Consider the following 26,700-nt stretch of genomic DNA (forward strand, 5'->3'; position numbering starts at 1 on the left):
TATTTGATGATGGCTGTTGTTACAAGCAACATGATTTGTTCCTCTTAGAATTATTGCAATATCAGAAGTGTTGGTGTTTAGTACAAAACTTGCATTAGCTCAGTCACAAACATGACTTAAACATTCAGCATAGCTGACATATTCATCTGAGATATTCATCAACTGTATTTAACAATGGAAACTCCAGGTTGTAATATCAACAATATTAGGAAACAGATAGATTGTTGCTCACCATAAAGATGACACATTGAGCTGCAGGTGGGCACATTGGAAAGACTATTACACACTTAGCTTTTCGCCAAAGCCTTCTTGAGCAAAGAAAAGGAAAGAAAACAGACAAACATTCACATAGGCAAGCACACCTCAAGTTCACATGACCAGCATCTCCGACAGCTCAGACCGGAATGCAACTGTGATGTTGAGTTGCAACTGAAGTGAGGCAGGGAAGGGAGGGGGATAGGAGGGGAATGGGAGGGGGGAGGGTTGCCTGATAGTGTGCAGGGACTAGATGGAGGCATGATAAGACTGTCAGGTGCAGCAGTTGGGAAGCTTTGGTGCAAGTGTTGGGGGCAGGGAGAACGGGGAACAGAAAAGGAGAGAAGCAGGGAAGGGAAAGATGGGCAGATGTGTTGGCAGAGGGTGGCACTCGAGGACGATGAGGGGACATGAATAGGGAGGAGTGATTGGAGAGAGGGTGTGGAAACTGTTGGGTGGATGGTGTGAGGACAGTGGGTTACTGTAGATGAGGCCAAATAATTTTTGGAGTGGAGAACGTGTTGTAAGGACAACTACACTTGTGCAGTGCAGAAAAGCTGGTGGTGGAGGGGAGGATCTGGATGGCCAGAATGTGAAGCAGCTGTTGAAATAGTCTGTTATGTTCATGTGCATGTTGTGCCACAGGGTGGTCAACTGGTCAACCAAGCTCTTGGCCACAGTGTGGTGCTGGCGGCGGCTTTTCATCCTGGTTGAGGCCTGATTGGTCATCTTACCAGTACTAATGTTTGAAAGTAAGATATACAAACAAATCCATGGCAGAGTCGTGGGCACCTGCATGGCACCCTCCTATGCCAAACTGTTTATGGACCATTTAGAGGAAATCTTTGTAGACTCTCAAAGCTCAAACCCCTGGTCTGGTTCAGGTTCATCGAAATTATGCCCATTATCTGTACTCATGGCCAAGATACCCTATCCTTCTTTCATTGCACTTTCAATGCCATCTCGCCCATCTGCTTTACCTGGTCCTCCTCAACCCAGTGTGCAACATTCCTGGATGTTGACTGTCTCCTCTCTGATGACTCCTCCCCATCTCTGTCCACATTAAACCCACCAACAGTACTTGCATTTTGACAGCTGCCATCCCTTCTGTGCCAAAAAATCCCTCCCATACAGCCTGGCCACCAAGATGTGATGTATCTGGAGTGGCAAGAGCTCTCTTGCCCAGTATGCTGGAGGTCTCACCAGGGCCTTCACAGACATGCATTATCCCCCAGACCTAATCCACAAACAGATCTCCCATGCGCCCCCCCCCCCCCCCCCCTCTATCCCAGAACCCACTATGAAGGAAGGAGCTAGGGAGGAAGATTGGGTTTAATGTCTTTAATGTCCCATTGATGTGGAGGTCATTAGAGATGGAGAATAAGCTCAGATGGTGTCAAGGATGGGGAAGGAAATAAGCATAGGAACCAATCTGGCATTTGCCTGGAGTGATTTAGGGAAAATGATGGAAAACCTAAATCTGGATGGCCGGACACTGGTTTGAACTGTTGTCCTCCTGAATGAGAGTCCAGCGTGCTAACCACTGCATCACCTAGCTCGGTTAGCTACAAAGGAGTGCCCCCTTCATCACCCAATACCACTATGGACTGGAACAACTGAACCTCATGCTTCGTCAGGGCTTTGATTACATCCTACCCAAGATACTTTCCACCCCTTTTGAAGTGTGTTCCATTGCCCACACCAGCCTTCACTATACCATCACTATGCCACTCCTAATCCCAACTCCTTGCTACAGGGATCATATGCCTGTGGAAGACAAAAGTGCATGACCTGCCCAGTCTACCCACCAGCACTTTGTATTCTATTTCTGTCACAAGCTTATCCTACTCAGAGCCCGGGGCCATCTGTCAAAACTGCCATGGCATATGCCAGCTCTGGTGCAATCATTGTACTGCTTTTTATATTGTATGACTACCAACCAGCTGTCTACCAGGATGAATGGCCACTGCCCAACTATGGCCAAAAGCAACATGAATCACCCTGTGGCACAACATGCAACTGAACATAACATGCTTGATCTCAATGCGTGGGTCATGTGTTCCTCCCCTCCACCACGAGCTTTTCTGAAACTATCATGTCCTTAACCTATGATAACATATTGTCCCCACACCCTCTACCCATCAATTTCTGCCCCCCTCTGTCTTATCACTTCCTCCCTATTCATATCCCCTAACCCGCACTATGTGCCACCCTCTGCCATTGCATCTGTTTGTCTTTCCCCTTCCCTGCTCCGCTCCTTCCCTGCTCCCAGAGTACTCTGATATGTCGTTCTGAGTAGACAAGATGTGTTGCTGAAGCATCTACTTAGATCTGGTGAAGATCCTGAATGATTGAAACATGTGATCTAATTAACAAATGTGCAGCTGAGATGGCTCAATCAATGAGAAATATCTAAACATTCAAAAATATGTGTTGTTTAAGAAATTATACTGTGTAGTTACCTAAGATGATTGTCTGAAACTTTTTGCATACTGTACCAAGTAGTTACTTAAGATGATTGATTGAAACTTTTTGCCTCATGAATTTCACTTCCTGAAGAACAGAATTCAAGAAGTAACTTGAAAAGTTATTGGAAAAAGAAAATGACCTAACAAAATTAAATTTAATATAACATACCAAGAAAAAGTGCTGGAGAGAAGAAATGCGAGGAAACTATGGACTCAAGAAAGAAATAATATTACCCTGAAGGAAGGATACTGTAGCATCTGCCTTGAAGTACAACATACCCTAAGACAAGAGAAAAGAGAATACCACTAAAACATAATCAGAGATGACAATATAATAAGAGAAGCAGAGAATGATTTCAAGCACCACAGGGAAGGACAGATGTATTAAAATAGGAAAAACAGTTCTTTCATAAATTCACTGGGAGGGAATAGTTGATAAAGGATCAGCACGAGATTATATGGACCACAAAAAGTGATATATAGAAAAGATGGAAGACATAATTTTCACATCTACTCAGTTGCTGTGATCTGAAGAACCTGATACAGTTGACATACTCTTACAAGTCACCACCCCATCAGTAAATAAAATACACTAAGCCATAAAGAACTTTAAGAATAATAACGGTTATGATAAAGACCAGATACGAGCTGAGTTATTAAAAATGGAGGACCACAACAGGAATTAGAACTACAGTCTATATAGAAACAACTTGGAAGACAGAATGGAAAACCAAAATTATATATCCCCTATTTAAGAAGAATGATTCCCATGTGTATGATAACTACAGAGGAATTGCTTTACTGGATGTTGTTATAAAATCTTATCAATTTGCCCATTAACAGGCCGATTCCCATAACTAAAGAACTAATTGGGGAATACCAATGTGGTTTCCACAAAAATACAAGGCTATCCAGAAACTGGATTATGTTTTCACCTGAAGCAACAATGGCAGGGGCTAGCATGGCTATATTGTTGTCTGAGTAATTGTCCATTCAGTCTGTATATAGCCACGCCGGTGTGAAGTTCATGCCATTTTCTGTTATTTCATAACAAAATTTTCAGATGTATGCACCAATTGAAAGTCCTGTGAGTTGTGAAGTGCGGTCAGTAATAAGGTTTTTGTGGGTAAAAGACATAAGCTGATATCAGCAATTGTGTGAAGTGTACGAGAAACAATATAATCACTGAAGGTGAAGGTGGAGTGTGTCAATGGTGTCATTAGGCAAAGTGGCCAAACTAATGTTTACATTGAGGAGCGAACTACACAACTAAGCATTGTGACTTATGAATTGGCCACAGAAAGGTGTGCTTCTTGTTGATTTTCTTGAGCATGGCACAGCAATAAACTATGTGAGGTATTGTCAGACTTGGAAAACTTAAGAATGTAGACGTGGGTCACAAATCAGTGCTTTGATGACAATGTGGAGTTGTGAGGGTGTGTCTAATTTGTCGAAGTCTCAGTCAGTAGAATCCTCTGGTGGAATTTCAAAGCATGTTTGCTGCTGTGATAAGTGCCAAAATGTGTGTGGAGAGTATGTTGTGAACAGCAGCATTTAAGTGCATTTAAATGCTAAAAAAGTAAATGTTGAAATGGGCTGGCCATATAGTAAGAATGATGAAGAGTAGACTCCTAGAATAACATTCTGCTAGACGATAGGTAGCACGAGAGGAAGAGGAGGATCCAGAACTAGATGGTGACATAACATCCAGGAGACACAGCGAGGATGAAGATTGACACCAAATGGATAAATAGTGTACTCAACAGAAATACATGGAAGAGGCTCATTGAATAGTTGGTTGGTAGGGCCCTAGTCACATGTAAAGTAAAACAAGTAAAATTTTTTACCTCCTTACATGTACAGGCAATTGGTGATTGACGACTTTGAGTTTGTAGGCTTTGCTTGCATTTGACAAGGTTGTATGCTACCTTTTGTGCTGCTGCTGATACACACATTATGGCAGGACTACTTCTAGGATGTACTAGGATCATGCTCTTCATTTACTTTTACAAACTTATTGTGCTGTAATTTTTAACCATATGTGAATCACACAAACATAGGTCATAGGTAATGTGTTGATCACTTCCTGAGACAGATAGTTGTCCATTAAGTTTTTCTTTAGTTAGTGATATCTATATATATGCTCTGCAAACCACTGTGAAGTGCATGGTAGAGGGTTTTAGCACTGTACCACATATTAAGATTTCTTCTCATTTCAGTCATGTATGGAGTGCTGGAAAAATGACTGCTCAGATTCCTCTGTATACATTGTCTGAGGTTACTGTTGTTTTCTGTATCATTAATATACAGGGTGATTCAAAAAGAATACCACAACTTTAGGAATTTAAAACTCTGCAACGACAAAAGGCAGAGCTAAGCACTATCTGTCGGCGAATTAAGGGAGCTATAAAGTTTCATTTAGTTGTACATTTGTTCGCTTGAAGCGCTGTTGACTAGGCGTCAGCGTCAGTTGATGCTAAGATGGCGACCGCTCAACAGAAAGCTTTTTGTGTTATTGAGTACGGCAGAAGTGAATGGACGACAGTTGTTCAGCGTGCATTTCGAACGAAGTATGGTGTTAAACCTCCTGATAGGTGGTGTATTAAACGTTGGTATAAAAAGTTTACAGAGAATGGGTGTTTGTGCAAAGGGAAAAGTTCTGGACCGGCCGAGAACGAGTGATGAAAATGTAGTACGCATCCAGCAAGCATTTGTTCGCAGCCCAGGAAAATCGACTCGCAGAGCTAGCAGAAAGCTGCAAATTCCACAATCAACTGTATGGAGAGTCCTACGAAAAAGGGTTAGTTATGAAACCTTATCGTCTGAAATTGGTTCAAGCACTGTCTGCAGCTGATAAGATGGATCGGCCGCCAGGCAGCCCGTGACAGAGCACTTCATCACTGGCCTCCAAGAAGCCCTGATCTTACCCCCTGCGATTTTTTCTTATTGGGGTATGTTAAGGATATGGTGTTTCGGTCACCTCTCCCAGCCACCATTGATGATTTGAAACGAGAAATAACAGCAGCTATCCAAACTGTTACGCCTGATATGCTACAGAGAGTGTGGAACGAGTTGGAGTATCGGGTTGATATTGCTCGAGTGTCTGGAGGGGGCCATATTGAACATCTCTGAACTTGTTTTTGAGTGAAAAAAAAAACCTTTTTAAATACTCTTTGTAATGATGTATAACAGAAGGTTATATTATGTTTCTTTCATTAAATACACATTTTTAAAGTTGTGGTATTCTTTTTGAATCACCCTGTATATCATGAACAGTAAAGGTTCCAGTAGTAATCCCTGGGGCATGCCTGAAATTACTTCTACATCTGTAGATGACTGTCTGTATAAGATAATAAGCTGTGTATGACCTACCAGGAAACCCTCTGTCAGTCAAGCATTTTGTTTGATATCCCATTGTTCATACCTTTGTTAATAAATGTTGGTGGTATATGCTTTTTGCAAATCAAGAAATATAGCATATGTCTGATTGCCTTGATCCCTGGCATTCAAGATGTTGTGGGAAAAGTATGATTTGGGATTCATGTGATTGTTGTTTATGGTTAAGATAGAGGACATCATTCTGTGTGATTTATTGGCAAATAATTTGTACAGATCTCAGTAGTTGACAGATGGACATTATATCAATGCCAGTGGTTTACAAGTACTCATGAAGATCTGTTGGCACTCTCAAAGTATGCCAAGTACTACTGGGACTACTTTCACTGGTTTACTCCAGAGTTGCTGTAACTCTGTTTTCAAGTCCTTGTACCTAGCAAGTTTTTCCACTTGTTTCACGTCGAATCTGCTATCACTTGAGGTGGCAGTGTTAAAGATCTACCCTTTTTTTCTCTACGGCAATGATGTCCGAAATATTATAATGCAACATTTGATCTATCTGAAGTCAGAAGTAACGGAGTAGTTTGGTATTTTCATTTTTGACACCTTCTTCTGCCTTGTGCCCCCTCTAGCTTGTTGCCACTGGGAGATGGTAATTTTTATATTAGTTCTAGTGGATCATTCGTGACACAGCATTGTGCCTCTGCTTCTAATCAGTCTGAGCAATCTTTTTACCACCTCAAAATGTGGTTTCCTTGATCTTTTTCTGGAGTCTACCCTTCAGGTCTTCTGCTGATGTCTGTATTATGGGCCTTATGATAATGAGCCAAAACATTACGACCACCTGTTTGATACCTTATTGTCTATCTTTGAAATGAAATACTTCACTGACTCTGCGTATCAGGGATCTGGCAGGTTGCTGGTAGGTTTGTGGAGGTATGTGGCATTAGAAGTCTATGTACAGGTCATGTAATTTGCGTAAATAATGGGCTGCAGGTTTGCGTACACAGTGATGATACCAGATATCAACTCTGATGGGTTCCATAGGACATCTGGGACATCAACATGAGTTCACTGTAATGCTCCTCACAGCAGCATGGTTGCGGCTCTGAGACACGGACAGTCGTACTACTGAAAGATGACATTGCTGTCGAGGAAGACATCAAGCATGAAGGAATGCAGATTGATTTGCTACTGTCAACCTGCCTTCGATTACTACCATATGTCCCATGCAAGCACAGGAGAATGTCTCACACTGCATAATACTGCCCCCACCAAGCTGCACCTGTGGTGTGCTGCACGTTTTGAGCCGCCATTCTCCTTGATGTCGGCGTTTGTGGAGACAACTGTCGATCTAGTGTAGCAAAAATGTGATTCACCCAAAGATCCAATGCATTTCCATTGATCAATGGTTGAATCCAATGGTCCTGTGCCCACTGCAATCATAACTGATGATGTCATTAGGCCAACATGCGAAGACGTAGGGATGGCCTGCTGCGGAGCTCCATGTTCAACAGTGTACCATGAACTGTGTGCTCTGAAACACTTGTGCATGCACCAGCATTGTGTTCTTTTGGCAGTGATGCCACAGATAACCATCTATCCTACTTTACAGATCATACAAGCCCCCGAAACCCATATTCTGTGAAGAGTCATGGACATCCAACCATTTAGCGCCTAATGGTAGTTTCAGATTTTTCACGACAGTAGCACATGACCATACGACCAGCTTCACTGTTTCCAGATTCTCATTCACAGGCTATGCATAATAATAATCTGACATTTGTCAGATTTGATTATCTCAACAAATTTCATCATTTGCAGCCCTTATCTTTGCTGCAGTGATCCTCAGTCCGTGTCTGCTCCACATACATAATTTTGCCACCATGTCATGCACTAAGAACACCACCAAGCAGCATCCAATGCCACAGTATGCACTGGTCAAAATGTTTTGTCTTAGGAGTGCACAATATTAGTTCTGATGGTGTGTGTATGTGCATAAAAAGTCAGTCATTGTTTCCATTTTTAGGATTTCATTGGCCAGCAAAGATCATGTCTTTTCTTTATCTAGTTTGACTGCTGTGTGAATATAGATCTGCAAGCAAACACTGTTGATGGAAAGCTCTAAGGTTTCCAGCCAGGTGGAAATATTAAAGTATTGCAGTGTTTATATTCATCATCTTCTGGCGAAATAATGAGATAGTGCAGATAATGTAATGTTGATACTAGCAATATGATCCCCTCCACCTGGCTACAGCTGTCTGGGTACTGCCCAGGTGGCATGCTTTACTGTATCTTTTTTCTTCTTGAATGCCTTACTAATCTGTGCTCCACTGTGCCCAGTTTTGTGGGACACTTCCTTCAGGTTGTATAGTTTGCCTGGGAGGCTTTCTATATTACAGATGATGCGCAGCCCATGTACTAAGGTGGTCAGCACAGTCAGCAGTTGCGTTGGATGGTGGCAGATAATTGCCTGCAGGTACAGGTCTTTCCGAGTCTTCCTCCTGTACAATGAACAGCCTAGTGTGTCATCTACCTCCGCCCCTATAAGTGTGCTCAAGAAAGGGATACAACCATTCTGCTCTATTTCCATAGTGAAAGCAGTGTTTTGATGGATTCTATTAAAGTGGGGTCCAGAAACTCGTCCAAGAACTGTCTGCCATGCTCCATATCACAAAAGTATCATCTATATTGTGGAACAAGTGCTTGGGGTTGTAATGAGTGGTTTGAAGGGCTACCTCTTACAAAAGTGTCCCAAGTAGAAATTTGCAATCCCCAGTGGGTATCCCATGGCCACTTCATCCTTCTGTTCATAAAACTCCGTGTTGCACTTGAGACAGGATATTTCAGTGTATGTTCATAAAACTTAACTATTTGGGCTTGAAGTGTCGAGACGTGCCAAGGAGTCTTGGAGAGATACTTTCATGAATAGAGACGTAACGTCAAAATTCAAGAACACGTCATCTCTTTATAGTTGAATGTCCTTCAATACTTTCAGGAAATTTGAAGTGTTCTTAACGTGATGACTACAGTGTTACAAGAAAGGATTTTAGAAGCATTGCCAGATAATTTTTTGAATTAATGGTGCCTAGCATTAGCTGCAGAGGTACACCTACCTTTATGGATATTCGGCTACAGCCACTTCTTCATTGCCTCTGGTAGATCTGAGCTCTTTAGCAGAGCAACTGTTTTCCTGGTAACTGTCAAAATAGGGTCATTCTAGAGTTGCCTCTAGGCTGGATCCTGTAGCTGTGAGCCAGTTTGATAATGATAGTCATTGGTGCACATCAGCACCATTGCATTCCTTTTTTATGTCATCTCTCACTGATCAGGGAGCCCCCCCCCCTCCCCCCCCATTCCACTGCAGAGAAGTTTGCTTTCATAAATTCGGACTTGTTGATAACCTTGCAGGTTTCTCCTCTGCTTCTTTCTTTGGCAGCCTTGAATTGCTTTGTCCACACCACCAATTATGTCCCACTTCGGTATGGTCCTCAGGACAGGCACAAAATTCAGCCCTTTCATGAGAGCTGAAGTTGTAGATGAATTCATTACTTTCTCTTTTAATTTGTTTGCTTTCATAAATTCGGACTTGTTGATAACCTTGCAGGTTTCTCCTCTGCTTCTTTCTTTGGCAGCCTTGAATTGCTTTGTCCACACCACCAATTATGTCCCACTTCGGTATGGTCCTCAGGACAGGCACAAAATTCAGCCCTTTCATGAGAGCTGAAGTTGTAGATGAATTCATTACTTTCTCTTTTAATTTTACAATAGCTCTTATGTTAGTCATATGAGTTCCCAACAATCTCTCAAATTTGCCCTGCTGTTTTGCGGCAGTGAATAATTCCTGCACCTTGCTGTCTGCATAGGAGCTGCACTTCACCCACTCCCAAGTGTATGCTGCTAATGCCTTTACAATTTGCATGTGGCATGTGAGCAGAATAAGCACATTCTTGTCCAGTTCATTCCATGAAAATTGAATGTCCTCCCTCACCACAGTGATACTTGCTGGTTATAAAATCCAGTCAGTCTTCATTGATTTCACTGGGTGTCATAGTTCCGGAAACTGTGGTAGGGTGTTCTCATCTCAACACTGTCATGGGAAAGATATTGTGCTCAGAAGTTTTGCTTTACTGGTGCATTAGTTCTGCAGTTGTTTGAAGCTGCAGAGCATCTTCTTCCTATAGAGGTGTTGCATGTGTGAATGTAGACTCTCCTGCGTATTTTACCTTCAGTCTTATCCACAAACTGCCCATCCAGTGCTTTATTGCACAGGTCGAGTCTCCAGGATTGATGTACAGTTTTCCAGTATTGATTTTTGATTTGCTGTACTTCAAGAAGTCCTATGTTTTGATGTCAGTCACAATTGATTATTGGCTGTCTTCTATGTAGTCTGCCAATGCATTTTTTCTTACGAGGTGCTATCCAAAATTTTCGGGACTGGTCCTACCACCTGTTGAAAACCTTACCTTTGGACTAATGGTCACCATCAGCCTTGAAGTAGTTCCTCCACACACACACACACACACACACACACACACATACACACACACACACACACACACACACACACACACACACACACACACACACTGGTCCCAGTGCTTCTGCCACTGGTCAAACGTTTTCTGGAAGTCCTGTTCTTTGAGGGTGTCACTGCCAGCGATGCTTCTTGAATCCTCTCTAGAGTGTCAAACCGGCGGCCTTTCAACTTGAGTTTCAGCGCGAAGTCGCAAGATGCCAAATCTGGCGAGTACGGTGGGTGGTGTACAACTGCCATGTTTTTTGCCAAAAAGGTCCTGGTGAGCAAGGACGTGTGACAGGGTGCGTTGTCATGATGCAGCAGCCAGTTCCCTTGACGCCAAAGTTCGGGCCATCGTCACTGCACGTTTTCACGGAGCCATTGCAAGACATCCCAGTTGTATGACGAATTCACTGTTTGGTTGGGTGGGACAAATTCTTTGTGCACAATTCCCTTGGTATCAAAGAAAATGACAATCATGCTCTTCACTTTGCTCCTCACCTGTCTCACTTTTTTTGGGTCTTGGAAAGCCTGAGCGCTTCCACTCAAACACACACATACAGCTCATGCTCTGCCCCCAAAACACTTGTTGTATCATTGAAAGGGTCTCCGTAGCACTTTTCCCGAGATTCGCACAGAATTTGATACACACGCACTGTTCTGTTTGTGGATCCATCGTAAAATCACCACACATCAAACGCAAACTATTACAGAAATCACTATGGACATGCAACATGTCCTCCCAGCTGAATGCCACTCTGCACACTGACTTATTAGATATGCAGCTCTCGCCACCTAGCGGTGCAAAGATCTACTACTCCTACTTTCCAGATGGCAGCACCAGTCACGAAAATTTTGGATTCCACCTCTTATTCCACTATCTGCCTTGCTTAGTATAGTTTTCTGGCCCTGAATGTATGGTGAAATTGTTATAGGTTTTCTTGTTTTACTGTCCAGATTTTCCAGCTCTACTTGTGTCCTGATGACCAGTGCTGCCCAGGTATTGATTGCCTTGATGCTATTTTAGCCATTCAGCGAGCTTTTAAAATTTTTTCTGGCGATTTAAGTGTACTGTTTGCTGACCACACTTTTTACATGCAAATGCTTCATGATGTCCAACACTGTAATGCTCAGATACAAACTGGTGACACTTGATGATTTGTCCATTTGGTATTTCGATACCTTCACTTTCTTACATCTTGCCCTTCGTTAGTGCCAGTGTGGCACACCTCTCAAACCTCAATTCCGTGCTGATATTACAGCTGAAGATTTGCACTGTATTTATCAGAGACTGGATTTTGGTTTCAGATTTTCTGTAGAGTCCCCCCTGAAAAAAACCTCTATTAATGTTGAACTGTCTGTGACTTTCTTTTCTGATAAACTGTTCTGTTTTCCATCGCACTATCACATTTTCAGCAAATTTCCTGATGTTTCTACTGATTCTGGTGGTTTCCAGGCACTTTATGATCCAGCTGTGTGCCAGTGAGTCAAAGGCTCTTTTGTAGTCAATCCAGGTCATATCTAGATTTATTTTCTGGCTTTTGCAGTTTCCTGCAATCATTTTGTTGATCAGGTCTTTTGTGCTCCTGCTTCTTCAATTGTTACCTACTGGTATAATGCGGAATTCTTCCAGAAAGCCCTGAATTCTGTCAGCTATGATGTCTGTCAGCAAACATGATATTGACCTGCAAGTTCCCAATATTGCCCCTTTAACTGTGTTCTACTTTATTAAATACTTATTCCAGTTGTTAACCAGTCACTGATGTTTCCTGTCTTAGCATTTTGTTATACAGTTTGGCCATTCTCACAAGCTGACTGATAAGGTATTTGAGCCAGAGGCTGTGCAGTTGATTGGTGGCAAGAGATGCCCAGTTCATGACTGTATTCCTCTTCTTGTTTTTCTCCATTTCAGGTTTTATCTCCAGTTGTTGCATTCTGTTGCTGGAAAGTTTCTTCTCAAAGACCTGTATCTGCACATGAGTTTAGTTGTTGTCTTTTTCAGTAACCCAGAGGGCTTCCCTGAACTGGGTTGTTGCTCATTTCTCTGGTTTCTCAATGTCTGTATCTGGTAGCTGATTCAGTCTCTGGTCAAAATACCTCTGATGGGATTGGAAAGTTTGATGTTGTCTGCAGTGAATGGTCCTGGCATCATATCTTTCAGTTTTCCCGGCTGTTGTAGTTATTTGGTGCTTTGATTTGTCCTGTAAATAGGCAATATATTTTATGTGATACTCTTTGCTCTTCTGGTTATTCAGTTTATGCTCTTCAGGTTTTTCAAGTTGTTTGCATCAGATCTCAAGCTTCTGATTTTCAGTTAGTCAAACTATCTTCTTTGCTTTCACAGTTGCTTTCCTGGCAGGTTTTGAATGCAGTAACCCACGTCTTTTGTTACTGTTACGGTTGTACTGTAGCAAGCTGGTTCATTTCTTCAACTGCCATTATTTGGTCAGTTGCAAGTGTAGCATTGATGTCTTTCATCTGTGGAACCCATTTTTTCCTGCAGACAGGTTATAAAATTGGTAGCCAGCTCCTTTCTGCATTAGATAACATGGGCCATAATTTTATATTTGTTGTTTTTGACTCAGTGTAGCACAGGCATATTTTAGTGACTTCTTGTTCTTCTTCATCCTGCATTATTCCCAGGTTTGTCATGTTCATGTTGTTCAGTGATGGGAGATGTTGCAGGTTGTTTTACTTCTGTTCCACAAGTTTTTGAAATTTCTTTGAGTTCCATTTCACTGAACGCATTGTTCTTATGATAAATTTCCTCCGACAACTACCTGTAATTCTGCTGTCCTCAGGTATGGATATTCTCGCTTCCAGAGATGGTACATGCACTCGTGGCAGCAACATTTCTGATGTTCTGTTGATTAGTAGAATTTCGTGGCTTTGCGGTTCTCTGACCTAGTATATTTATGTTGCTTCTGATTTTAGCCAACTTGTTGATGGCTGTTCAGGTTCCTCTGAAATCAGCATCGTCCTTTTACCCTGAATGACGACCAAACCAGTACAGGTTTCTTTTTGGTTTGGTACTCCATTGGGTTGAATTATTGCTACCAATTTTGAATCTGTGGGTTATTATGGCTAGAATGAGAGCTGACTCAGCTGCAAATTCTATATACTGTAGAATTTAACAGGGACTGTATCGGGCCCTTGGGCCATCTTTTTAATTTTTGTGATTTAAGCTGTTTTCAGTGCTGCTAATACTGATCACTCATCTTAACAGTAGTGAGAGAGTTAATCAGCAGTAGTATTTTTCTTTGTAAAGGAACATCTGAACTGTGTCATCCATGAATGTTGGGACACTAACTTTGGTTGTCACTGACAGTTTTTACATGTGACTATTTTTATTTCTTAGAGTTCTGCTATGATAGTTATTGACGTTGACATTTACACGTACAATTTATGGACACTACTGTCAAAAGTTTTCCCCATGAGACATGTAGGAGTAGCACCACTGTGGAGGTGGCATGGAGTTGGTAGAGTACTGTGGCTTACATTGCTGCAAGTGATATGTGTCAGTTGAATTAGAATTTCTGCAAAATATTTATTGCGGTGCAAGTATTTCAGGGCTGTTTTTGCTGGTATTGTGTCATTTTATTGATATCATTGCCGTCATCCATTTATTTCATTTCAGTGAATCTAGTTCAATTGATATATATCTCTTGCGGCAGGGTAAGCCATACTCCTCCACCAACTAAACCCCCTTCCCCCTTTTCCACCTTCTTCCCATGTAATGTTGCTATACCCTCATTCCTCATGGGAAATCTCTGCCGCTCGTGTTCAGAAAACGTAAGTGACAACAACACTGGCAGTGAAAGTGAGAATAGGTCTTCAGGCATGCTCAGATAGAGTGATGGTTAAGATGACTGCTTCTGGAAAGCAGGAAATCAGTGTTCGAGTCCTGGACTGAATAGGTTTTCTTATGTCACAACATATTCATATTATTATTTTTTGTGGATGCTGGAACTGTGTCTTGTGTTTTTCTGGTTTGTCCTTCCCAGAAGTGACCCTCTTGGACAGCTCATTGTAATCTTTTATGTGGGGAAATTGTCTGAACATTATCATACACCAGGAATTATTTCATGTGGCTTAGCAGAGAGCATCATAGACACTCAGTTATCTGCCCTTAAGAATGTGCGTGTTATGTAATGGGATTTAAGAAAAGGCGCAACCCAACCAGAGTCAGACCTTTAAGCCTTTACAAAGCATGTTTTGAAATTTGTTCAGCTCTAGAGACTAACAACAAACATTTTCGTATTTGCTTACTAAGCCAATATTTCTTTACAGTGAAAGAATATCTACACTGACAGAAAAAAAATCACAACACTAAAAAATAATTAATTTAGAGTAATGAAATTTCAGGAACACATTTGCCTAGGTAACATATTTAAGTGATTAACTGTGCAAGATCACAGGTTAATGTAAGCACAAGATAAGCCGTTGCAAATTTGAAATGATGGTGCATTGATAACTGGTATAACCACCAGAATGTCAAATGCGAGCATGCAAATGTCTCGCATTGTGTTGTACAGGTGCCGGACGTCAGTTCGTGGGATGGAGTTCCATGCCTGTGCAACTTGGTCAGTCAATATAGTTAATGCTGTTCATGGGCAACACTGGAGCTATTGTCAATGGTGTCCCATATGTGCCCAATTGTAGACGGATCTGGTGGTAAAGTGGCCAAGGCAACATGACAGTATTCTGTAGAGCATGTGGGTTTATAACAGTGGTATGTTGTTGTTGTTGTTGTTGTTGTTGTTGTTGTCTTCAGTCCTGAGACTGGTTTGATGCAGCTCTCCATGCTACTCTATCCTGTGCAAGCTTCTTCATCTCCCAGTACTTACTGCAACCTACATCCTTCTGAATCTGCTTAGTGTATTCATCTCTTGGTCTCCCTCTACGATTTTTACCCTCCACGCTGCCCTCCAATGCTAAATTTGTGATCCCTTGATGCCTCAGAACATGTCCTACCAGTCGGTCCCTTCTTCTTGTCAAATTGTGCCACAAACTACTCCTCTTCCCAATTCTATTCAATACCTCTTCATTAGTTACGTGATCTACCCATCTAATCTTCAGCATTCTTCTGTAGCACCACATTTCGAAAGCTTCTATTCTCTTCTTGACTAAACTATTTATCGTCCATGTTTCACTTCCATACAAATACTTTCAGAAACGACTTCCTGACACTTAAATCTCTACTCGATGTTAACAAATTTCTCTTCTTCAGAAACGCCTTCCTTGCCATTGCCAGTCTACATTTTATATCCTCTTTACGTCGACCATCATCAGTTATTTTGCTCCCCAAATAGCAAAACTCCTTTACTACTTTAAGTGTCTCATTTCCTAATCTAATTCCCTCAGCATCACCCGACTTAATTCGACTACATTCCATTATCCTCGTTTTGCTTTTGTTGATGTTCATCTTATACCCTCCTTTCAAGACACTGTCCATTCCATTCAACAGCTCTTCCAAGTCCTTTGCTGTCTCTGACAGAATTACAATGTCATCGGCGAACCTCAACATTTTTATTTCTTCTCCGTGGACTTTAATACCTACTCCGAATTTTTCTTTCGTTTCCTTTACTGCTTGCTCAATATACAGATTGAATAACTTCGGGGACAGGGTACAACCCTGTCTCACTCCCTTGCCAACCGCTGCTTCCCTTTCATGCCCCTCGACTCTTATAACTGCCATCTGGTTTCTGTACAAATTGTAAATAGCCTTTTGCTCGCTGTATTTTACCCCTGCCACCTTTAGAATGTGAAATAGAGTATGCCAGTCAACATTGTCAAAAGCTTTCTCTAAGTCTACAAAAGCTAGAAATGTAGGTTTGCCTTTCCTTAATCTATTTTCTAAGATAAGTCGTAGGGTCAGTATTGCCTCACGTGTTCCCAACATTTCTGTGGAATCCAAACTGATCCTCCTGGAGGTCGGCTTCTACCAATTTTTCCATTCGTCTGTAAAGAATTTGCGTTAGTATTTTGCAGCTGTGACTTATTAAACTGATAGTTCGGTAATTTTCACATCTGGAGCACCTGCTTTCTTTGGGATTGGAATTATTATATTTTTCTTGAAGTCTGAGGGTATTTCGCCTGTCTCATACATCTTGCGTACCAGATGGTAGAGTTTTGTGAGGACTGGCTCTCCTAAGGCCGTCAGTAGTTCCAATGGAATGTTGTCTACTCCTAGGGCCTTGTTTCGACTCAGGTCTTTCAGTGCTCTGTCAAACTCTTCACGCAGTATCGTATCTCCCATTTCATCTTCATCTACATCCTCTTCCATTTCCATAATATTGTCCTCAAGTACATTGCCCTTGTACAGACCCTCTATGTACTTCTTCCACCTTTCTGCGTTCCCTTCTTTGCTTAGAACTGGGTTTCCATCTGAGCTCTTGATATTCAAACAAGTGGCTCTCTTTTCTCCATAGGTCTCTTTAATTTTCCTGTAGGCAGTATCTATCTTACCCCTAGTGAGATAAGCCTCTACATCCTTACATTTGTCCTCTAGCCATCCCTGCTTAGCCATTTTGCACTTCTTGTCGATCTCATTTTTGAGATGTCTGTATTCCTTTTTGCCTGCTTCACTTACTACATTTTTATATTTTCTCCTTTCATCAATTAAATTCAATATATCTTCTGTCACCAAAGGATTTCTACTAGCCCTCATCTTTTTACCTACTTGATCCTCTGCTGCCTTCACTACTTCATCCCTCAAAGCTACCCATTCTTCTTCTACTGTATTTCTTTCCCTCATTCCTGTCAATTGTTCCCTTATGCTCTCCCTGAAACTCTGTACAACCTCTGGTTTAGTCAGTTTATCCAGGTCCCATCTCCTTAAATTGCCACCTTTTTGCAGTTTCTTCAGTTTTAATCTACAGTTCATAACCAATAGATTGTGGTCAGGGTCCACATCTGTCCCTGGAAATGTCTTACAATTTAAAAGCTGGTTCCTAAATCTCTGTCTTACCATTATATAATCTATCTGATACCTTCTAGCATCTCCAGGCTTCTTCCATGTATACAACCTTCTTTTATGGTTCTTGAACCAAGTGTTAGCTATGATTAAGTTATGCTCTGTGCAAAATTCTACCAGACGGCTTCCTCTTTCATTTCTCTCCCCCAATCCATATTCACCCACTATATTTCCTTCTCTCCCTTTTCCTACTCTCGAATTCCAGTCACCCATGACTATTAAATTTTCGTCTCCCTTCACTACCTGAATAATTTCTTTTATCTCATCATACATTTCATCAATTTCTTCATCATCTGCAGTGCTAGTTGGCATATAAACTTGTACTACTGTAGTAGGCATGGGTTTCGTGTCTATCTTGGCCACAATAATGCGTTCAGTATGCTGTTGGTAGTAGCTTACCCACACTCCTATTTTTTTATTCATTATTAAACCTACTCCTGCATTACCCCTATTTGATTTTGTATTTATAACCCTGTATTCACTTGACGAGATGTCTTGTTCCTCCTGCCACCGAACTTCACTAATTCAACTGTGGTATGTGGACAATCATTATCCTGTTGAAAAACACTGTCTGGAAACCGTGAATGGCAGCACAATAGGCTAGATCACTGGACTGGCGTACAGATTTGCAGTCATGGTGCACGGGATAACCACGAGAGTGCTCCTGCTGTCATACAATATCCCACCTCAGACGATAACTCCAAGTGGAGGTCCAGTGCGTCTCACATACAGAAAATATTGGTTGCAGGCATTCAACTATTCTCCTTCTAACCAACACCCAGCCATCACTGGCACTGAGGCATAACCAGCTTTCATCAGGAAACACAACAGACCACCAGCCTGGTCTCCAGTGAGCTCTCACTTGACACCACTGAAGTCGCAAATAGCTGAGGTTTGGAGTCGGTGGAATGCATGCTACAGGTCGTCTGGCTTGGAGCTATCCTTGAAGTAACAAATTAGTAACAGTTTGTTGTCACAATGATGCCAGCTGCTGCTGATTGCTGCTCCTGCTGCAGATTTAGTAGGATGTGACAGAGCCATACACTGAACGTGATGGTCTTCCTCCTCGGTAGTGTCACCTGGCCGTCTGGAGTCTGGTCTTCTTGTGACACATTCTTGTGACCACTGCTGCCAGCAATCATGTACAGTGACTATGTTCCTGCCAAGTCTATCTGCAGTATGACAGAAAGGAACATCCAGTTTCTCATAGCCCTATTACACAACCTCATTCAAACTCAGTGAGGTGTTAATAATGGTGTCTTTGTTGCCTTAAAGGCATTCTTGATTAACATCAACTCGCCATGTCCAGTCTCAAAGGTAACTAACGCTCATGACTATTACAGAATGTATTTAAAGGAAACCTGATTTGTATCCTCGTAGTTGTGCTACTAGTGCCACTCTTATGCAACTGGTGCAAAATTGGAACAGACATAACTTTTCAGATGTAGAAACATGCCTACCAACTTTCATGTATATTGCACAACCCTTTTTGGTGTTGTGATTTCATTTTCTGTCAGTGTATTTGATGTTTTTATGTTACCTTTGTATGGTTCTAGAATACTGTTAGGATCATTTTACATATCATTTGCCCTTCAGGCAGCCCCCAACATAGACGGAAAAACCATGTTTCATTAAATTCCCATCAGTGCTTTTCTGAGCTCTAAATCTTGACAACAATTTTTTTAAGTGTACAATTCAGCTATTGCATCCTAACTCTGCCTCAGCTTCTATGTATTCTTTACTTGAACTGAACTGCACTATTGCATTATTATCTATTGATTCTTGACCTTATGTGGTCAGGGCCAGTTTTTTTAGTAACCTTTGTGCTTCTCTTTCTAGTAATTTAACTGAACCTCAACACACTCATTACTTGTGGAAGACATTCTTACCAAATCCCATAAGAGTTCGGGGAATGTGTGTGCATCCGCACAGAAGAAGGATGTCACGGCCAGTGTTGCCAGAACTATATCCTTATATGGGTATGGTGTCTGTTCTTTCGCACATGTCAGAAAGAACAGACACCATATCCATATAAGTATATAGTCTGGCAACAAGTGGGACACTACGAATGTAGTGTGTGTACACACAAGATGAGAATATGGGTCTCACAGGAGGCGTGCGTGAGATAGTCCCTGCAGTCACGCTATCCTCTATGCCCTCGGTGGCTCAGATGGATAGAGCGTCTGCCATGTAAGCAGGAGATCCCGGGTTCGAGTCCTGGTCGGGGCACACATTTTCACCTGTCCCCATTGATATATAACAATGCCTGTTAGCAGCTGAAGGTATTAATATAATTCTAATTTTGGTCTTAATGTAGGTCATAGTTGAGACTGAACCAGTTGGTTCAAAACTAGTTGCTAAACATATGTGCTGCAACTGTGAAGGGTTTGTTAATAATCACTTCATGATAAATTAAGAAAGAATGCTGGTAAAAGATTGCTGGTCCTGTGTCAACAAAACGTTGAATCTGAAATATGTTTTTTTTGAAAATAGTGGCATTGTGTTAATTATACTAAGTCTTACTGCATTAAATTTAGCTTGAGAAAGTAAAAATAGTTTGTAGAGGTTTAATGACAGTTATTTATATGAAAAGTTTGCAACAGTTGTTTCACCTTGTTAATGCCATGTTGCAACTTTATACCAATATACATACTCACAGAGGTCCAGTGTGGGCTGTAATTTTCGTACGGCAGTGAAAAATGGTAGATATTCTAATATGTTAATGCAGAACTGATTTATGCTGAGGAAAAAAAATTAGTCAATTTTGGCCACCAGATGCAAATCTGGCACTGCAAATCCAAGAAAGACATACAGAAATGTTTCCTTATCTGATGGATTAAGAACAGATGTGGGCAGAAAAGGCCAAACAAGTGAGAAAGGCGTAATGTTGATATTATTATTAACTGCCACTTATACAGTTTGCCCAATGTGGGCAGCACTGGCGATGTTGACGAGATGCTTAAAATTAATGCAGTGGTACCAGTGGAAACTGAGCAACATGTTTCTGTATACTGGCCTTCAGATCAGGTAGAGACTGAACATGTCCCTGGTAAATGCATCCTTTTGCATATCCCCAGAGCCGAAAGTCACATGGATTGAGACAGGTGATCTTGCAGGCCATGCATCTGGAAAACCTGCGGAGATAACACGTTCATGGAAGGTTGCATTAAGCAGATCTTTCACTTAGTGAGTGACATAAGGTGTTGCCCAACCTGCATGGAAACAGTGGCTTCCACACAGTTCCATTATTTCAAAGCAGGAATCACATGCTGTACAAGAAGGTCTTGATAATGTGCAGACGTCACAGTACACCTGACTCCACGTGTATTCTCTTCAGAGAAGAACGGACCAAAAATAAAGGTGCTTGTGAATGTACATTACAGAGTCACGTATGGCGAATGCAGTGGCTCTTTGTGCACAACACACAGTTTAACAGTACCCCAAATGCAGCTGTTCTGTGTATTCACTGCATCCTGTAGTGTAAATTGTGCCTCACTCCAGAGAATATTGCTCAGCCATAAACCTAAGAGCAAATTCAGAATGTTGCTGTGGATCGTGAAGTTTTATTTGCTGCACAATCTCAGTCTTGATAGGACACCTTCCTCTTCCAGGTGCCACACCAAGCTCAGCCGTGTTTTTGAATGTCTTTGTCATCGCCCATAAACCATTTAATGTCATCAGGCCTTTACTCAGACTTTCAGTCAACAGTACTCTTTCAATGCAGCACGGTAATTGTTGCCATTCACAGAAAACAGTTTCACCAACATCACATAGTCTCTCTTCTAGATAGCCATATTGTCCACTCAGGTTATGGCTTGTCAAATGACAGTGTGGATCTCATTCTGTCATAAAAACAGTCTTAGAGTCATCCAACACAATTGGTATAATCTGCCCGTCTGAACATCATGTGACCATTGGATTGGTATAGATGTATTAAGTGCTGCAGGATTTGTATGACCGAAATGGAGGATAGAGGAGTTACCACATTCATAAGGAATTGCCATAAATTTAATAAAATAGACAGTCATAAATTTTGCCTTGAGCAGCATACAAAAGCATGTACAACAGAATTTCATAATAAATCACTCATAATATTAAGCGTGTACAGAATACCAGCATGTAGTTTTAATATGTGCATAAATCACTTTGATGCTCTGTTGGCCGACTTAACACCAAAAAAGAAAGAATTAGTGGTTGCTAGTGATTTTATTGTAGATTTCCTGGAAAACTCTTCCATTAAGAACTTATTGCAGTCAGTAGCATTGTCACTCAACTTAATTCATACTGTTAACTTTTCAACTAGAATAGCTACAGGCTCAAAGATTGGCCATTGATAATAAGTTTATGGAAATGTTTAATGAACAAAATTATATTATAAAATCAATAATTAGTAGCCTCTCGGACCATGACATGCAGTTCCTTTTGCTAAATGTTAATACTGATCAGTATATAAAATCTACTAAATCTGAGTTAAATAGGGTAGGCAGTAAGCAAAAAATTGATTGTTTTAGGAAACTACTCAAAGACATGAATTAGAGCAATGTGTACAATGCTCATACTATGAGTGAGAAATACAACACCTTTATTAATGATGTCCTTAACTTATTTGAAAACCGTTTTCAATCAAAACTAACCCAGATTAGACCAGAGTCTATAAAAAAAGCCATGGATTAGTCAGGGAATAAAGGTATCCTGTAGGACGCAAAGGAAACTATATCTGTCTAAAACAGCTCTGATGTAAATGCAGTAGACCATTACAAAACATACTGCAAAATATTGTAGATAGTAATACAGATATCAAAGCAAATGCATTATCGGAAAAAGATAGTCACATCAGATAACAAAATAAAGACAATGTGGGATACAGTGAACAAAGAGACTGGTGGAATCAGAGCACATAGCATTAAGAGTAAATGATACATGGGTAACAGATGTGTACAGTGTTGCTTTGACAGGTTCAGCTGACTCTGCCATGGAATATCTCAGACCAATTACTACAAATAATTGCAGTAACATGAGTATGACTCTCACAACACCAGTAAAGTTATGTCCACCACAGTATCGTTAAAATATAAAATTCTAGTGGCTATGATAATATATCAACACAGTTAATTTTTAAGTCATTTGTGTAAACAGTTTTTCATCAGTGATGCATTTCCTGGGTAGTTGAAATATGCTGAAGTTGACTCTTTGTGCAAGAAGGGAGATGAAGAAATACCATCAAACTTGTGTGCAAATTCACTTTTGTCCACATTCTCAAAAATTTTAGAAAAGATAATAAACAGTCGTCTTGTTAAATATCTGACCACAAATGAAACATTATCCAAGTCACAATTTGGATTTCTAAAAGGTTGCGATATTGATAAGCCTTATCTGCACATACAGTGAGAATGTGCTTAATCCATTAGACATCAAATTACAGGTTACTGGTATATTTTGTGATCTGTCAAAAGCATTTGACTGTGTACATCACAATATACTTTTAAGTAAATTAGAATATTATGGTGTAATAGGAAACATTGCAAAATGGTTCAAATCCTAGATCTCTGGCAGAAAAGAAAGGGTGTCAGTAGGAAATAGATGTGTATTAAGCTATCAGGCATTATCCAACTGGGAACCAATAACATGGTGTGTCTCCCAAGGTTCCATCTTAGGGCCCCTCACTTTTTCTCGAATATATCAGTGACCTTTCATCAGCAACATCATCAGATGCCAAGTTTGTTTTGTTCACAGATGACACAAACATTGCAATAAATGGTAACTCAATTTCATGGACATACGTAAATGGTTCCTAGCCAATTCTCTGTCACTAAGCCTTGAAGAAACACACTATATGCTGTTCAGAATGTGTAAAAGGTTTCCTACCGGTATGTTGTTGTGGTCTTCAGTCCAGAGACTGGTTTGATGCAGCTCTCCATGCTGCTCTATCCTCAAGCCTTTTCATCTTCAAGTACCTACTGCAACCTACGTCCTTCTGAATCTGTTTAATATATTAATCTCTTTGCCCCCCTATACTATTTTTACCCTCCCCGCTGCCCTCCAATACTAAATTGGTGAACCCTTGGTGCCTTAGAAGATATCCTACCAACCAATCCCTTCTTCTAGTCAAATTGTGCCACAAATTCCTCTTCTCCCCAATTCTATTCAGTACCTCCTCATTAGTTACATGATCTACCCATCTAATCTTCAGCATTCTCCTACCAGTATTTACCTAAAATATGAGGACATGCAAGGCTGTTTTGGTTAGTGTTACAGGGCCAGATAAGTCAATCATCCAGGCTGTTGCCCCTGCAACTACTGAAAAGGCTGCTGCCCCTCTTCAGGAACCAACCTCTCAACAGATACCCCTCCGTTGTGGTTGCACCTACGGTACGGCTATCTGTGTCGTTGAGGCACGCAAGCCTCCCCACCAACGGCAAGGTCCATGGTTCATTGGGGGGGGGGGGGGGGGGTGGTCATTGTAATAAGTGCTGAAAAATAGTTTTTATTTTATTTTTTTATTTGGTGTTGTGTGGCTATAATAGCCTAAGAATTATCATATGTGCCTAAGTATATAGAACATTTGATATTTGGTGACAAGTTTTATATACTTTTTAATGTAATATGCTTAAGATTTTATCTTTTTTGACGGTTACTCCACATCCACTAGGGAATTTCATTTGGGATCTGTGGAAGGTACATTAGCATATCTGTTTTTATTTTCTAGATATTTATTTTGTGTTCTTGTTTATTGACATGTTCCACATCCCAGAGGATCTCCTCACTGTGGATCAATTGGAACAAAAAGTATATCTAACCTAATATGACCTACAGTGCCAGATTTGCACCTGGTGGCCAAAATTTGAACTAATTTTTTCCAGCACACATTGGTTCCGCATTAATGCATTAGCGTATCTACCAACTTTTGCTGCTGTACAATAATTACAGCCCACACTGGACCTCTGTGAATAGCTGCACTTTGATTATAACCTTCCGGTACCTAAAATGTATATGATATGCGGAGAATACCGTAACAGACAACAACTGAAAATAGAAAGGAATTAAGTGCACCTTAATTGCGGATTAAAGTTTGGTATGTGACTTTGAAAACACAGGAACTAAACAAATTGTTACTTTGCCCAAGGCCACTGATGCATTCAAAATGAAGTCGTCATACACCCAGTGGTCCCACAACTTTTTTGTGTGCATGCAAGTGGTAAATGCAGGACCCCCAAACCATTGGAGCACTTCCGCAGCTCCATTCTGTAGTACTCTTCTTTTATTATCCTTTGTCTCAGACTCGAGGACTTCTCACATCAGTGATGACCTGGCTGTCCCAAAGAACTCTGATTTTGGCTATCCCCATATTTACCCCTGGAATAAATTGTAAATGAGGTCCCCCTCTTCGTTTTAGACAATGCAGTGAATAATGCCTGACATGGTTTACTTCCCTATAGAAATACAGTTCCATCTTGAGCATTGTTTCCATAAGTGCCCAAAAAATCAATTTGTAGTCAGCCAACTGGGTGCTGAGAGGGGGGGGGGGGGGGGGGGGGGGGAGTTCATGTCCTCGCATGGTGGTAGCCCCTGACCATGCAGCAACTGCACAGTTTGTTTATGGCAAGCAGTGTCTCTGTCACATTTGGGCCACTGTAGTATGGAACTGGCTACCATGTCAAGCCAAGGTAGCAGTTGTAGTGTGGTAATGCCCATAAAGAGATCCCCCAGTTGGAGTGTGTGACACCATGGCTGATGATTCACCATGAAACATATCATGCAGGACGCTGGGAGATGCCAGGAATCTCACCCAAAAGCCAGGACAATTGCAGCGTGGAAAAATAAATCCTAATGCAAGCAAGAAAGCTAATTAAAAGACTTACAGAGGAAGTATTTGTATTTGGTTTGTATTAGGGCTAAGAAAGATACTTTTATTACTCTGAAACTGCTATTTAGTGCAGAACAGATTAAAGATGGATTTGGGGAAGTGGAAGCAATTGTTGAACATGCACAGGGGTCTTTGGCAGTCCCCACCCCATCACTTGTTGGCTGACAAACGAGCCTCCAACAGACTTTCCTCAGCAAAATAATGTGAGTTTACTGTTTTGAATTGTCCATATTTTAATTCATATTTCCCGTTCTCATCGTTTACAAAAGAAGGGCACAATTTCAAAGCCCTCCTTCCTTTATTGCCACCGAAATGTTTCGCCTTTACTGAAAAATTTATGTAACTTAATGTGACAGAGTGGATCCTGGTGGCTCATCGGTATAAAGATCCAATGGTCATGGTTTGATCCCTGGCCAGTCCTTTGATTTTTATCTGTTACTTGTCACTTATTTTGCAATGTTTGTTAATGTGAAAAATGCTGAGTTGCACCATGGCCCAGAGCCCACGTTAATCTGTATGTCCACCTATCAATGGGTGGGCAAGTCCGTTCAGAGATCAGAAGAAGGGCAACAGAATACCACATCCGCAGGACCACACCTGACAAAGTATTGAGATGTTTAATCCATCCTTCGTCTAAGACTGCATCTCCTTAATTGAGGACTTTTCTCTGTGTTACACAACTATGGACAATATTTTGGTTGACCTTTTGCACTATACCCAGTGGGAATATGAAGTTTCATAATATTTTTAACACGTTGTGGTCTCCAATGGCTTTCATTGAACTACTCATTCCATCCATATCTCTTCAGGAAATTGGAATAATTTGCGGCCCATATTTCTCCTTCTCGATGTATTTTAGGTGACAAAACAACTTGAACTGTAGTTTTATTACATGTATTCCGAACCTGTAGTAAGTGCACTCTTGATACTTACTGATGTACAGCTTATTTTTATGTATTTACTGTTACAGTTGTCAATGATATCTTTTCCTCTGTTTCTGCGTCACTTTTTTAAGCTACTCTCTTAAACTTATGTGTTGTATTTATTTTACTGAGATTGTTAATTTAATATAATTATTAGGTTGATTACCACATGAACATCATCTCTTCAGTTGAATGTAGTCCTCCTCCCCCTCCTCTTCCTCATGGTAGTGCACACCCATATGCTCTTTTTTATGTTTAGTTCTAATGTTGTTTTGGTTTGTTCTCTTTACATTTACTTTTAAGTTACTTTTTTGCACCTCTCTGCGCATAATATCTTTCTCAATGTTGCTTGCCAGTAT

At 41.0% G+C, this 26,700-nt stretch overlaps 1 protein-coding gene and 1 non-coding gene across 2 annotated transcripts in view; both read left to right on the forward strand.

Moving 5' to 3' along the window:
- Window positions 1-26,700, forward strand: part of LOC124790054 (hexosaminidase D-like) — a 187,509-nt gene that overhangs the window by 147,003 nt on the left and 13,806 nt on the right. The gene's annotated exons all lie outside the window — the stretch shown is intronic.
- Window positions 19,709-19,783, forward strand: Trnat-ugu. Its single transcript has one exon. It is a non-coding gene; the product is annotated as a tRNA-Thr (tRNA).

The sequence above is a fragment of the Schistocerca piceifrons genome, chromosome 3, assembly GCF_021461385.2.
Source record: "Schistocerca piceifrons isolate TAMUIC-IGC-003096 chromosome 3, iqSchPice1.1, whole genome shotgun sequence".
NCBI lineage: Eukaryota > Metazoa > Arthropoda > Insecta > Orthoptera > Acrididae > Schistocerca > Schistocerca piceifrons.